We start from the raw sequence: 12500 nt of genomic DNA, 5'->3' as shown, positions 1-12500 counted from the left end.
ACTTAGAACCACAGGGAAGTACTTAGACTTCTGAAATCATGGAAATACTTAAACTTTTATAGTTGTTGATGGAGTGATGCCCTTTGATTAATTTAATTACTTACAAGATTACCTCACACCTGTTTTGATGAACTTGATCTGATTTTCTGCAATACTGGTAAGTGTTAAGGGATCACTGTTGCATTTAGAGTATTCAGTCGTTTAATACTGTTTATGAGGGTTCAGGTGTCTGGCTTTGGTGAGTTAATAATTGATGAATGGTAACCAGATACTTGGCACTTCGTAACAATATATATATATATATATGATATATATTTATATATATATATATATATATATATATATATATTAATAACTTGATCACGAAGTATATGAACGTGATGCTATGTATAAATAAAGGTTTTGCCACGGAGGAAAATGAAAGGCGAGAGAGTCATGAAGTTTCGGTCTAACCTTGACTATATATATATATATATATATATATATATATATATATATATATATATATATATATATATATATATATATATATATATATATATACATATATAACATTTGTAGAGATAGATTTTTATAACCGTTTATATTTCAAAAAGTTTTCTGGAGAGAGAGAGAGAGAGAGAGAGAGAGAGAGAGAGAGAGAGAGAGAGAGAGAGAATTATGAACAAAATAAATAAAATATGTATATATATAATGTATAAGAGTTAGGTTTTTATAACCCAATTTATATTTCAAAAAGTTTTCTGGAGAGAGAGAGAAAGCGCTGTCCTTGCATTCCGAGGCAAAGTTTTAATTAAAAGTAACTGGGCTTCCTTCTCCGGAAAGTCTGATCCTAAAGTTGCGAAGGAAGATTCAAATAAACCTCTCCTGTCCAGTCTCTGTCTTTTGTAGTCTCCCCAGAACTGTGTTATGACACACCCTCCCCCCTACCCCCAGGAACATAATAAGGTATTTCTCGTACTGAAATATATATAACTCACGGAGGCAATGCAGAATGAAATCCCAAGGTTTTGAAAACCTGCTCATAATTGTATGCAATTGATTAATGAATTTACAATGTTTATTAAAAGCACGAATTAAAATTAAACAGTGCGTTCATATAGATTCATTCCTTAACAAAAAGCAGTTGTAGGTTCTTCAGTAATGAAAGACAACAACAAACATTTCAATTTACTTAAAAATCTTTATGTTGACACAGCTCCAACAGCTCGTTCACAATCATACAAGCACGACGAAAAACGGATTCTCCTTTACCAGAACCGTAATCAAATACCTGAAATATGATATTAACAGGAGAATTTAATGAAACCAGCCTTACTGACCAAATAATCTTCAAACAACAGCTGTTTATAAGTCAGTAACCAACAAATGTGGTCTTCCTTATGACGGAACTATAGAAAGGACGTTTTGCAAGCCACGTTTTCCGCTCTTGCAGTCAACGTATGAACGCGACCTTGCCAAGTCTTTCAGTCTAGTTTGGTTAATACTCTCTAAAGGCTATTTTGGTCGGGAGAGAGAGAGAGAGAGAGAGAGAGAGAGAGAGAGAGAGAGAGATGGTTGTAAGGTATACAAATCAGCTTTTGTCAGATTTGCGAGTTTGAAATTGTCGTTTAAACATCAAATTTGAATGGACGATCAACATTTTACCCGATCTGATATCAAAAGTACGGAATAACAGTTGCAATTAAACGATTACAAAATATAAAAATCAAACGCAACCAAGATTAACATTCCTAATCGTTCTATTCAAGCAGCCTAATATTAACGGTTCAAATATAAAAATTATACTAATAGAATATTTGACAGAGCATTTACAGACTGCAAACCTCAGCCAGGGCTAAAGCAATCACGGCCCAAAGGACTTTTTTCCACATAACTTGCATTCCTAGCTTTCCGCAAAGCTACATTCCTCTCTCTCCCAAAACTGACTTACATATCTCTACCAAAAGTTACATTTCTGTCTCTCCAAAAAGTTTACGCTTCTACCTCTCCCACTCCTCAACCCCGCCCCACCCCCCCCCCCCCCCCCAACAAAACATGCGCCTGCCATACAATAAATAGCAAATAAAATATTGAAAATAAAAACAAATTAACATTCGCAAGGAGTTTTCTCTGAGCCACATCGCCTGCAAAGATGATTGAAGAGGCAGCTTGGGAACCCGCCCTCCAAACCCGCCCCAAATACCCATAATTCCCGGGACCAATAAAAGTGGATCAGGACGAAGGATAGGCTCAGTGCTTAATTGGTCGTCGAGGTCGAGAGGTGGCCTCCTGTTCAGCTCTCTCTCTCTCTCTCTCTCTCTCTCTCTCTCTCTCTCTCTAGCTTCCATTTGAGCAAAAAAAAAAAAAAAGTTTCTACTTGAACATTTTCTTAGAATCTATTTTCTAGCGTCATTGGTAGTTCATCTCTCTCTCTCTCTCTCTCTCTCTCTCTCTCTCTCTCTCTCTCTCTCTCTCTCTCATCGGAGTCTAGTTTCCTTCTCAAAAAATACTCTCTAAAGTTATTGGTAGGCCAGTGTAAGGTTACAGGTAATTCAAAATTTAAATATTCATAAAATACTGCGCCCATGAAACAGAAGGCATTAAATATGTCCATAAAATAACAATAAGTATATATCTGGAGTCAGCCGTCACAGAGAGAGAGAGAGAGAGAGAGAGAGAGAGAGAGAGAGAGAGAATGTAGAGCTTATGCTGCACGATCAAATATATAGTCGCTCTATTAATTAACTATGCATATACACACTTGACAGAAGTTGGTATAAGAGAGAGAAAGAGAGAGAGAGAGACAGAAGAGAGACAGAGAAGAGAGAGAGAGAGACAGAGAGAGAGAGAGAGAGAGAGAGCGGTGATGATGATGATGATAATGGGTGTTTCAACGCCCATAAACACTGCCCAATAATTCAAAAATTTCCGAGATGACTCATATATACATCGTCCTTTGAATAGGCCTATAGAATTTCGTCTGTTGGCTAGACAGTAATTGGAGGACATATTTCATGAGGTCTCTCTTCATGTGATTTAGGGGCCAGAAGGTCGGTATGTGGGGGCTTCTGATGTGGTATTACGGCTACGGAACATCAGCACATTAATATTCTCTAGATATTCACTGGTTTAGTCTCTCTCTCTCTCTCTCTCTCTCTCTCTCAACGATCTATTGAAGCAGCGATGGATTGTGACGATCGATTTTTACAAAGCAATACTTTTTTAGCACACCTATATAAAATATATAAATATAAATATATATATATATATATATATATATATATATATATATATATATATATTATATATATATATATATATATATATAATATATATATATATATATATATATATATATATATATATATAAATATATATTTATAAGCGAGTACCACAATTAATAATGATAGCAGAAAACCCGAAAGCGCTTTTATCTTACTAAGACATTTCCAAAGGAGTGATGAAACACACTCGGAAAGAAACTTATCAGGTAAACAAAAAAATCAAGAATACCAGATGGTTAATTGTCAAAAGGGTATTCTTGATCTTTTTGTTTACCTGACAACTTTCTTCCCAACTGTATTTCATTCGTTCCTCCCTATCATTTTCCTGTGGTATTAACATTTCCTGTTATGGGGATAAGTGTGTGTGTGCGTGTGTGTATGTAAATATATATATATATATATATATATATATATATAAAATATATATATATATATATATATATATATATATATACACACATATATACACTCACCTCCATAACGGGAAAAGTTGTCCATCGCTCAAAAGCAGACAAACGAAATTTAAATCATTTTATCAATCAACATTTCAAACGGCTTATCACGTCATTTCCAAAAACCTTCAAGCGCAATTGTTTGCATCTTACTCAAGAGAGAGAGAGAGAGAGAGAGAGAGAGAGAGAGAGAGAGAGAGAGAGAGAGATACTCGTGATCACAGCAAAAGTTTAATAGTCTCGAAACAAAACAAAAACTTTGGTGTTTTTATATTAACTTGGAGGAGAAAAGTTGCTGCTCCTTTGTTGAGGCATTATTTTGTGCAAGAGAGCACAAAGACGCAGATGTTGTTCTTTCCTTAATTTCCAAGTGAAAAATTTGGACCCACACAAGCCACCCATGGAAACGTGAAGGAGAAAAAACATTAAGAAACACCGGAGTTATTATTGAAAGTTGATGCTGGTAGAGGTCGGGAATCAAAATGGCCGTTTTTTAAATGTTTAAAATTCTATTTTTTAATTATTATTATTATTTTTTTGGGGGGGCAAAAAAATCTGGGAAAAATGTTACATCTACTTTACATTCAGAGCAAAATAAGGACTATGCAGTTAGTGACCGCTAACATCAACATGATGTTCATTTGTTAATTTAAACACCAAGTGAACACAATACCACGCAATAGACACACAACACACATTTTCATATATTTATATATATATATATCATAATATATATATATATTATATATATATATATATGTATATATATACTATATATATATATATATATAATATTATATCTAGAATATATATACTATAGATATATATATAGATAGATCGATAATAGGATGATGATAGATATATAGATGGATAGATAGATATAGATAGCGATAGATAGATAGATAGATAGATGAAAGCAAAATAAAACAGAACACAAAAGAGTTCAATTTTGAATATTTCCGGATCATTCACTGAACCCCGCCATTCACTTTACATTGTGTCCGACTTTACGAATAATGCCGATGTCATGAATACGAACAATACGAAAGTTCCCTTTCACATCCAACACCTTTATTGAGAGGAGATCAAAGCAGCCTGGAAAAATAAACTGGGAAAGAAAGAAGGCGAGAGGAGAAACAACGTCAAAACAGCCGCCTCAAAGAAGCGCCGACCGGAAGTGAGGAGAAACTCAGATCAAAGTGAGGCAACACTGGGCATAACAGGTTAACGCCTCATCGCCAGCTGAGAGAGAGAGAGAGAGAGAGAGAGAGAGAGAGAGAGAGAGAGAGAGAGAGAGAATTGGTTTCCAAAATGAGGTTATATTGAGAGAGAGAGAGAGAGAGAGAGAGAGAGAGAGAGAGAGAGAGAGAGAGAGAGAGAATTCGCAACTGCAAGAAGACTGATGAAATTGTATAATCCTTTCAGTCAGTGTTCCTCGTTGTTTACGACTTAAATCAATTTCTTAAGTAAGATATGCCACATTCTTTTTCCTCGCGAGGAGTATCTTGTATTATAAAAACTACTTCGTAAATTTTTTTAAACGTATTCATAAACTCAATTTGCTTATTCTCCCTCCAACTCGACTTCGAAGCTCAACACGAGACAGGAGGATGTCCTCATCCTTTATCCTTTCGAGTTTTCGAAGGATTTCAGTGGAAACTGACTCAGTGGATACTGGAGCTCAAAACGAAATAACATCCAAGAACTAAGCGTTCCAAAGATCTGGAGAATCTGACCAATAAAGCTTCATTACTTGTACTATAGTAAATTCACATCACCCGTGCATCTGATGTCTAGGCCAGTCCCTTATGACGCTCCTGATTAGCTGTTGACAAGCCAATCACAGGGCTGGATAGTGGAAATTCTCAGTCTCTCGAGAGAGTTCACATAGGCATGATGTACATTCCACCTCTCCTGAGGGATACTTTTGAAAGACGCATCCCCCAGGAAAGGTAGAACATACATCCTGCATATGTAAACTCTCGAGAGAGACTGAGAGTTTCCAGCCCTGTGATTGGCTTATCAACAGCCAATCAGGAGCGTCGTAAGAGACTGCCCTTAGACATCATATGCACTGCTGATGTGAATCTACCATTGGTGAATTACCTGGCGTGATCATGACTCTGATATCAATCAATCCTGAATCACGACTCATCCAGCCAGCCTTCCTTCGCCTGAGTTTCATTTAAAAGTAAAAAAATTTTTTTTTCTTTATTTTCATGAAAATATATATAATATTATATATATTTAAAATATACTATAATATTATATATTATCATATATAATATATTATATATATATATTTTTATGACGTTTGGCAGAATATTCATTTCAGCTTCCACCAAAACCACAGTCGATTGCCATGAAATCTCTCTCTCTCTCTCTCGACTTCCAAGACGAAAATCTTATTTGGGCGAAGAGGAGGGTAAAGATTTTTGAAGAGAGAGAGAGAGAGAGAGAGAGAGAGAGAGAGAGAGAGGTGTGAAGATTACCTCTACAAGAAGTTTGAGAATTACCGCTATGACAGAGAGCAGTGATAATTACTTAAAAGAGAGAGAAAAACCAGATACACGAGTCAAGTGGTTCATTCATAATTCATTAGGTTCACATTTAAATTTATGGCAAAAAACAACTCAAGAATATCTTCTAAATTCCAGTAATATATCAGACATCATAAAATCATATTTCTTAAGGAAAATAGTTTGTATTAAAAGTCCCCCTTCACATTTGCAATTCAGGGTAATTTTGTGCTTGGTTGTTTGTTGAAGTTTGTTTCTTATTAAAAAAGATGAGAGTAGTGTTTACTAAAGTTAAACAGTGGTCAATCAATATATTCAATTGTATTTTCTTTAACAAATTAAGAACTGACGTGTATGAAAGTAAGTCCGCAGACAACACGAATTGCATCAATTATTGCATGAAACATCAAGATTCTAAATTGACATGCAATTGTGCAGGCATGTACGAACACCGCGAACAAATACTCCCAAGACAAAATGCCACTAAAATACAAAGCACACATATAAAAATAAACATTCATTCACCTAAAAACATCAGACACGACAGCAACATTAAAAGCGGAATCCATCCACGAGGAAAAAGGAAAAAAAAAGGACGAATTCTCGAGTGAACTTTTCCTTCTCCAAACTTACGACGGAGTAAATCTCTCTCTCTCTCTCTCTCTCTCTCTCTCTCTCTCTCTCTCTCTCTCTCTCTCTCTCTCTCTCTCTCTCTCTCTCAAGACTTATTCACTCGCAAATACCCCTTGCATATGTATATCTCAATTTATGGAAAGACCTCGCTCGGGCGAAAAACGAGCTGGATAATTGAGAGAGAGAGAGAGAGAGAGAGAGAGAGAGAGAGAGAGAGAGAGAGAGAGAGAGAGTAAAATAAAATGTTGGAAAGAAAAACAATGGCAACCAAGGGAGTTCCGGGCGTAAACTGATTTCATATTTGGTGGGAGGTTTGTTGCACGGGGGTTTCCTTGCTTCATATTTTTTGGGAGAGGGGGGAATACAATGGAAAAGGTTATATGGAAAACGAATCAGCTTTTGATAAATAGATCCACTTGAAGGCGAAAAACATCAAACAGATGGGCATCGAAAGGTTGTACCTGTAATATGTATTTACTTGATTTTTTTTTTATTTTTTGCTTCCAGCATTTTAACGTTACCCAAACAAAATTATATTTAGCTCAAAAAAAAAAGAAAATGGGCCTTTCTTGTCATTATGCCAGTAGATATGAGAGAGAGAGAGAGAGACTAGGTCCTCCATCTCAAGAGTTTCGGGTCAAGGGAAAATGCTCTTTTAAAATCCCGTGGCCTCTTTTAGCCCTTAAAATTCCGAGCCCCTGACCTTTCGCGATGGTGCCATCAAGTGTCACTTTATTCACCTTTTCGGAAATTTAAAATGCCCCCTTTTTTGGGGGCGCGGGGTGGGTGGGTGCGCTACAGTGGTGCTATTTTGAAAACGCTCCTTGTCTCAGTTATTCAGGTAAATTACAGGCAAATGGCGTCTAATCCCACGAATTACAATTACGTTAATTGGACTTTGCCGTCATCGTGTACGCATTTTAATCAGATCACGGGTCACGAAAGTTCATAAATATCACAGGGATAAAAAAAATTGCGCATAAAATTCACGGTTGGTTACAATTTCTTCCTCCAGACCGAAACAAATTGTTTAATCAGTCATTTCACGCAGGAGTTTAAAACTCGTAAAATCAAAAATCTCATTTAGTAAATTAACCAAACGCCAAGGAAGCTCTTCACTATCCCACTGAATAATAATTCACGCACAATCATAAAACATTCCACGCGTCATTAATGGCCTCTTTTCATCCCATAACTTAACATCTATACCCGCTGCCCTTTCGCTCGTTCAGCAAATATATCAAACGTCCCTGGAGACTTAACATGTCCACTTTCATACGAAACTAGTCACTCTCTCTTTTTCATAAACTCACACATCCTTCGATTCCACCATCGACATTTTTCATGCCTGTCAATATTTGACTTCTACACCATGAATCTTCAACGTTTTTCTTTTATCCCCTTGACAATTCAGTCTTTTATTTTCCTTTTGGACTCTCCACGTTTTCCTCTTTTCCATGTCTCTCTTTGTCCCCACTTACTCTTCTCATTCTCACTCCTCTTTCCCTTCATCTTCATCCCATCCTACCCCACCCCTCCCCCTGGGGAACCTCCACCAGATGGAAACGAAAATGAGGCCACATCAGGCACTCTCACTCCCCCAGAACAAAACAACAGCGGAAACAATATGGCCTTCTGGCACCCAAAGGGGAACATCGGTGCTTACCAGGTACAATAGGCGTCGTTCAGGACGAGAACAGATCATTTCTTCCTCAAAATGACCTCTGTGACTACATCGCTGCCGAGGAGACATTTCTTTCTGTCTACTAAAACTATTTCGTTTATGAAATCGTATCTTTTCTCATTTTCTCTCCGCCCGAGTTCGTTTCTCTGAGGACCATCATTCAGTTTCTTTAAAATATCTCTATCTATCTATCTATCTATCTATGCCATTTATTTATTATTTTTTCTTTATAAAATCGTCTTTTTTCTTCTTATCTTCTTTCTGCCTAAGAATGTTTCGCTTAGGACCACAATTCAGTTCAGTTCCAGGAAGGCCTCAGAGAAGACGGGATCCTGCGCTCGAGGAAACACGAGAAACAAACGGCCCAAACGGCTCATGAAAAATGCGACCCCGACTAGGAATCAAGCCGAGAAAAAGAAGATCTATTGCTATGTCCTGTATATCTGGTAATACTACTCTCCCCCTCTCTCTCTCTCTCTCTCTCTCTCTCTCTCTTTGTATGTCTCTTATTTCTTTTCTCATTTTCTCTTTATCCGAGTTCGTTTCTCTGAGGACCATCATTCAGTTTCTTCAACTCTCTCTCTATCTATCTGTCTATCAATCTATCTATTTATCTAAAATTATTCTTTATGAATTCGTCTTTTTTTTCTTGTCGTCGTTCTGTTTAAGAATGGTTCACTAAGGACCCCTATTCAGTTCAGTTCCAGGAAGGCCTCAGAGGAGAGAAGACGAGGATCCTGCGCTCGAGGAAACACGAGACACTAGAATGAGGCAGACGAAAGGTCATAAGATAGAAGAACCACTTGGAAGAGGTTCGTGAGAAATGCGACCCCGACTGGGGATCAAGCCGAGAAAAAGATCTATTGCTCTGTCTTATATATATGGCAATTACCTAACTACTACTAACTAACTAACTACTACTACTCTCCTCTCGTCTCTCTCTCTGCTCTCTCCTGTTATGTATGCTAATGTGTTCCTCTTTTCCTCAATTTTCAATCCCATACATTATCTCACACTCTCTCCTCTCTCTCTCTCTCTCTCTCTCTCTTTCGGTACTCCAAGCCTTTGTTTCATTCCATTAGCTCTCCAGCGCTCTACGTCATCCTAAACAAAAGAAGAGGCAAACAATCAAACAAACAAAGACATTAATGCGCTGAAATATCCTTCACTTAAGCGACGGACTTTCCTTTCGCCGTAAAGTGGTCCTTATACTTAGGGTCACTTTACGAGGGAATTAAAAGGATTCCCTTTCTCTTCCACGGCATCGAGCACCGGAATCTGAGGACAAGAAACGGGAAATTACGACAATTTGGGCTATGTGGTTTGTCTGGAGGCTTGGCTTTCAGTGTCTGTTAGTGGTGTGGGGTTTTGTGTAGCAGTACACAAACATACATACATACACACACACACACACACACACATGTAGTATTATATATATATATATATATATATATATATATATATATATATATATATATATATATATATATATATATATATATATATATATATATATATATATATATAATATATATATATATATATATGTATATATATATATATATATATATATATATATATATATATATATATATAATTTATGTGGTCTGACAACGAATTAAAGAATTCCGAAACATTGATAGCAAAACGCCCCTTTCAACATGAAAAGTCCCCATGTAATGCAACGTCAAAATCTCTCTCTCTCTCTCTCTCTCTCTCTCTCTCTCTCTCTCTCTCTCTCTCTCTCTGCAGCCTCTTTAAGATCCGTATGGGCTTCAAAACAAGAATAAAAAAGCAGAAGCCAAATATAGCATCCGCAAATTCCAGCGCATTTGTCGGAGGCGCTTTCCAGCATCCAGTCCCTGTGATCGCAATCATAACAGAGAAGAGAGAGAGAGAGAGAGAGAGAGAGAGAGAGAGAGACCTCTTTTGTCTCAGTCATTTGCATAACGAAACATAGTGGCCGCATAACCACCATTCTCCAATTTTCGACGACGCTGCAACATCTGCTACACGACCCACCTTGCGTTGCATATACGGGGTTCCTCATCCTTTTATGGGACATTCGGACTTACGCCGTTTTACTGTAAAATGTATAACGTCTGGACTCACTAAGAAACACATACGATGTAGTAATGTTCTCCTACTGTCCCCTCTTGCTACGCTATCTACTATTATCCAATTGACCTTTGTATTTCCTTGTCATGGTGTTGTCTGGACCTTATAGTCGAAAATGCTATCTAGATGTTATTGCCTTCTTGCACGGTAGATCGACTCCAGTATTGCTCATATTAGATTGAGAAGAAAGATAATCACCTAGAAGTGAGACGGATTGACAGCACACTTACGAAATCAGCGATCCAAAATCTTTTTAAATTCTGAAATTCTGAAATGAAAATTCTCTCTCTCTCTCTCTCTCTCTCTCTCTCTCTGCTGAGGACATCCGGGGGATATGTAAGACCCAACGAACCACTAATCAGAAGATCCTTCTGCCACAATATCTGGACGAATTATTATCGTTCGGAAGAATCGGGAAAGCGTTATGGAACAACCTCAGGTTCCGGAAAGAAAAGGGGAAAGTCAAAAAGGAAAAACATAATTGGATGAGAGAGAGAGAGAGAGAGAGAGAGAGAGAGAGAGAGAGAGAGAGAGAGAGAGTGATTTTGTTAATTAACCAAAAATTCAGAATTCTCTCTATCCCAAACGAAGACAATGGTAATCTTGAGAGAGAGAGAGAGAGAGAGAGAAGAGAGAGAGAGAGAGAGAGAGAGAGAGAGAGAGAGAAATGCTTTGTATGTAATAAGGAATAAATAATTCGGGTGAGAATAAAGATATAAAGTACGAACTGGCGAAAGAGAAAAGAACAATCTTCACTAAATAAAAAATGATTAGAAGAAACATCTAAAATACTGAAACTAAACACACGTGCATAAACAAAAACCAAAACCACAACAACTTCATTTGCAAACAAGGCGCAGAAATTCCTGTGAGAATATAACAAAGAAGGAAAAGCGCCTTCATTCAACTCCATTGTTATGAAAATGTAAAATTTGACATCTTTAATTGAAGCTTTCATTAGGATGCAATGTAATGAAGACCGTAATTAAATATTCCACGAGCAACAGTGAAAATAAATCGTTTCCTGGAATTTCTCAACAAACATAACAAGTCTTTTTATTTACCTTTTTAAGAACATAATAAACAAAAGAATGAAGTGTCGTAATAACGAATATACAAGAGAAGTCAATACTTTTATTTTTGTATTTCTCATTCTTCTTCTTCGTGTTAATTAGAAGGAAATGTAATGACAGCGTTCGCATAAATCATAATTATAAATGTATAATTGTGCACATAGATAGCCTAATTGCACATCATTATATTCACGTTATTGTCTGATGCATCACTTTCGTGATATCCTTTCCATTCCAAAAGGGCATTTGTGAGTGTTGAAATTCGTTAAAACACCACCGAAAGGAAGAGAGAGCAAAAACAGCATCCAAATGGCCTTTTCCCAGGACATGTTGCTGGTAAGTACAACAAAATGACATTTATAATGAAGGCGTCATTAGCGTCTAATGAACACCGTAATTATATGTTTCCAGTCCAAGCAGAGGAAATATCAGAAATGCCTTCTTTCACAAAACCCAAATGATGATTTTTTTTCCTCGCAATGGTTTTTTTTTTTTTTTTTTTTTTTTTTTTTTTTTTTTGCTCTGAGTAAATGCAGCACAATGCCTGGAAAGAGACATATGAAAGGGCAGCCAGTAAAAAATGTCTTTTTAAAGTTCTAATTCACCTTCTGTGTGAGAGGGAATCCTAAAACGTGCGTATAATGATATGGCAAGTAGGTCATAGCGAAGACAAACGTACTACGTATTTTTCTTTTTTTTTTTTTCTTTACTTAGTATGAATATACATGGGTACGTGCCCATGTTTATCGATTCGT

This window comes from Macrobrachium nipponense, chromosome 26 (assembly GCF_015104395.2).
Source record: "Macrobrachium nipponense isolate FS-2020 chromosome 26, ASM1510439v2, whole genome shotgun sequence".
NCBI classification, from domain to species: Eukaryota; Metazoa; Arthropoda; class Malacostraca; order Decapoda; family Palaemonidae; genus Macrobrachium; species Macrobrachium nipponense.
Note: the sequence above shows the minus strand (reverse complement) of the source record.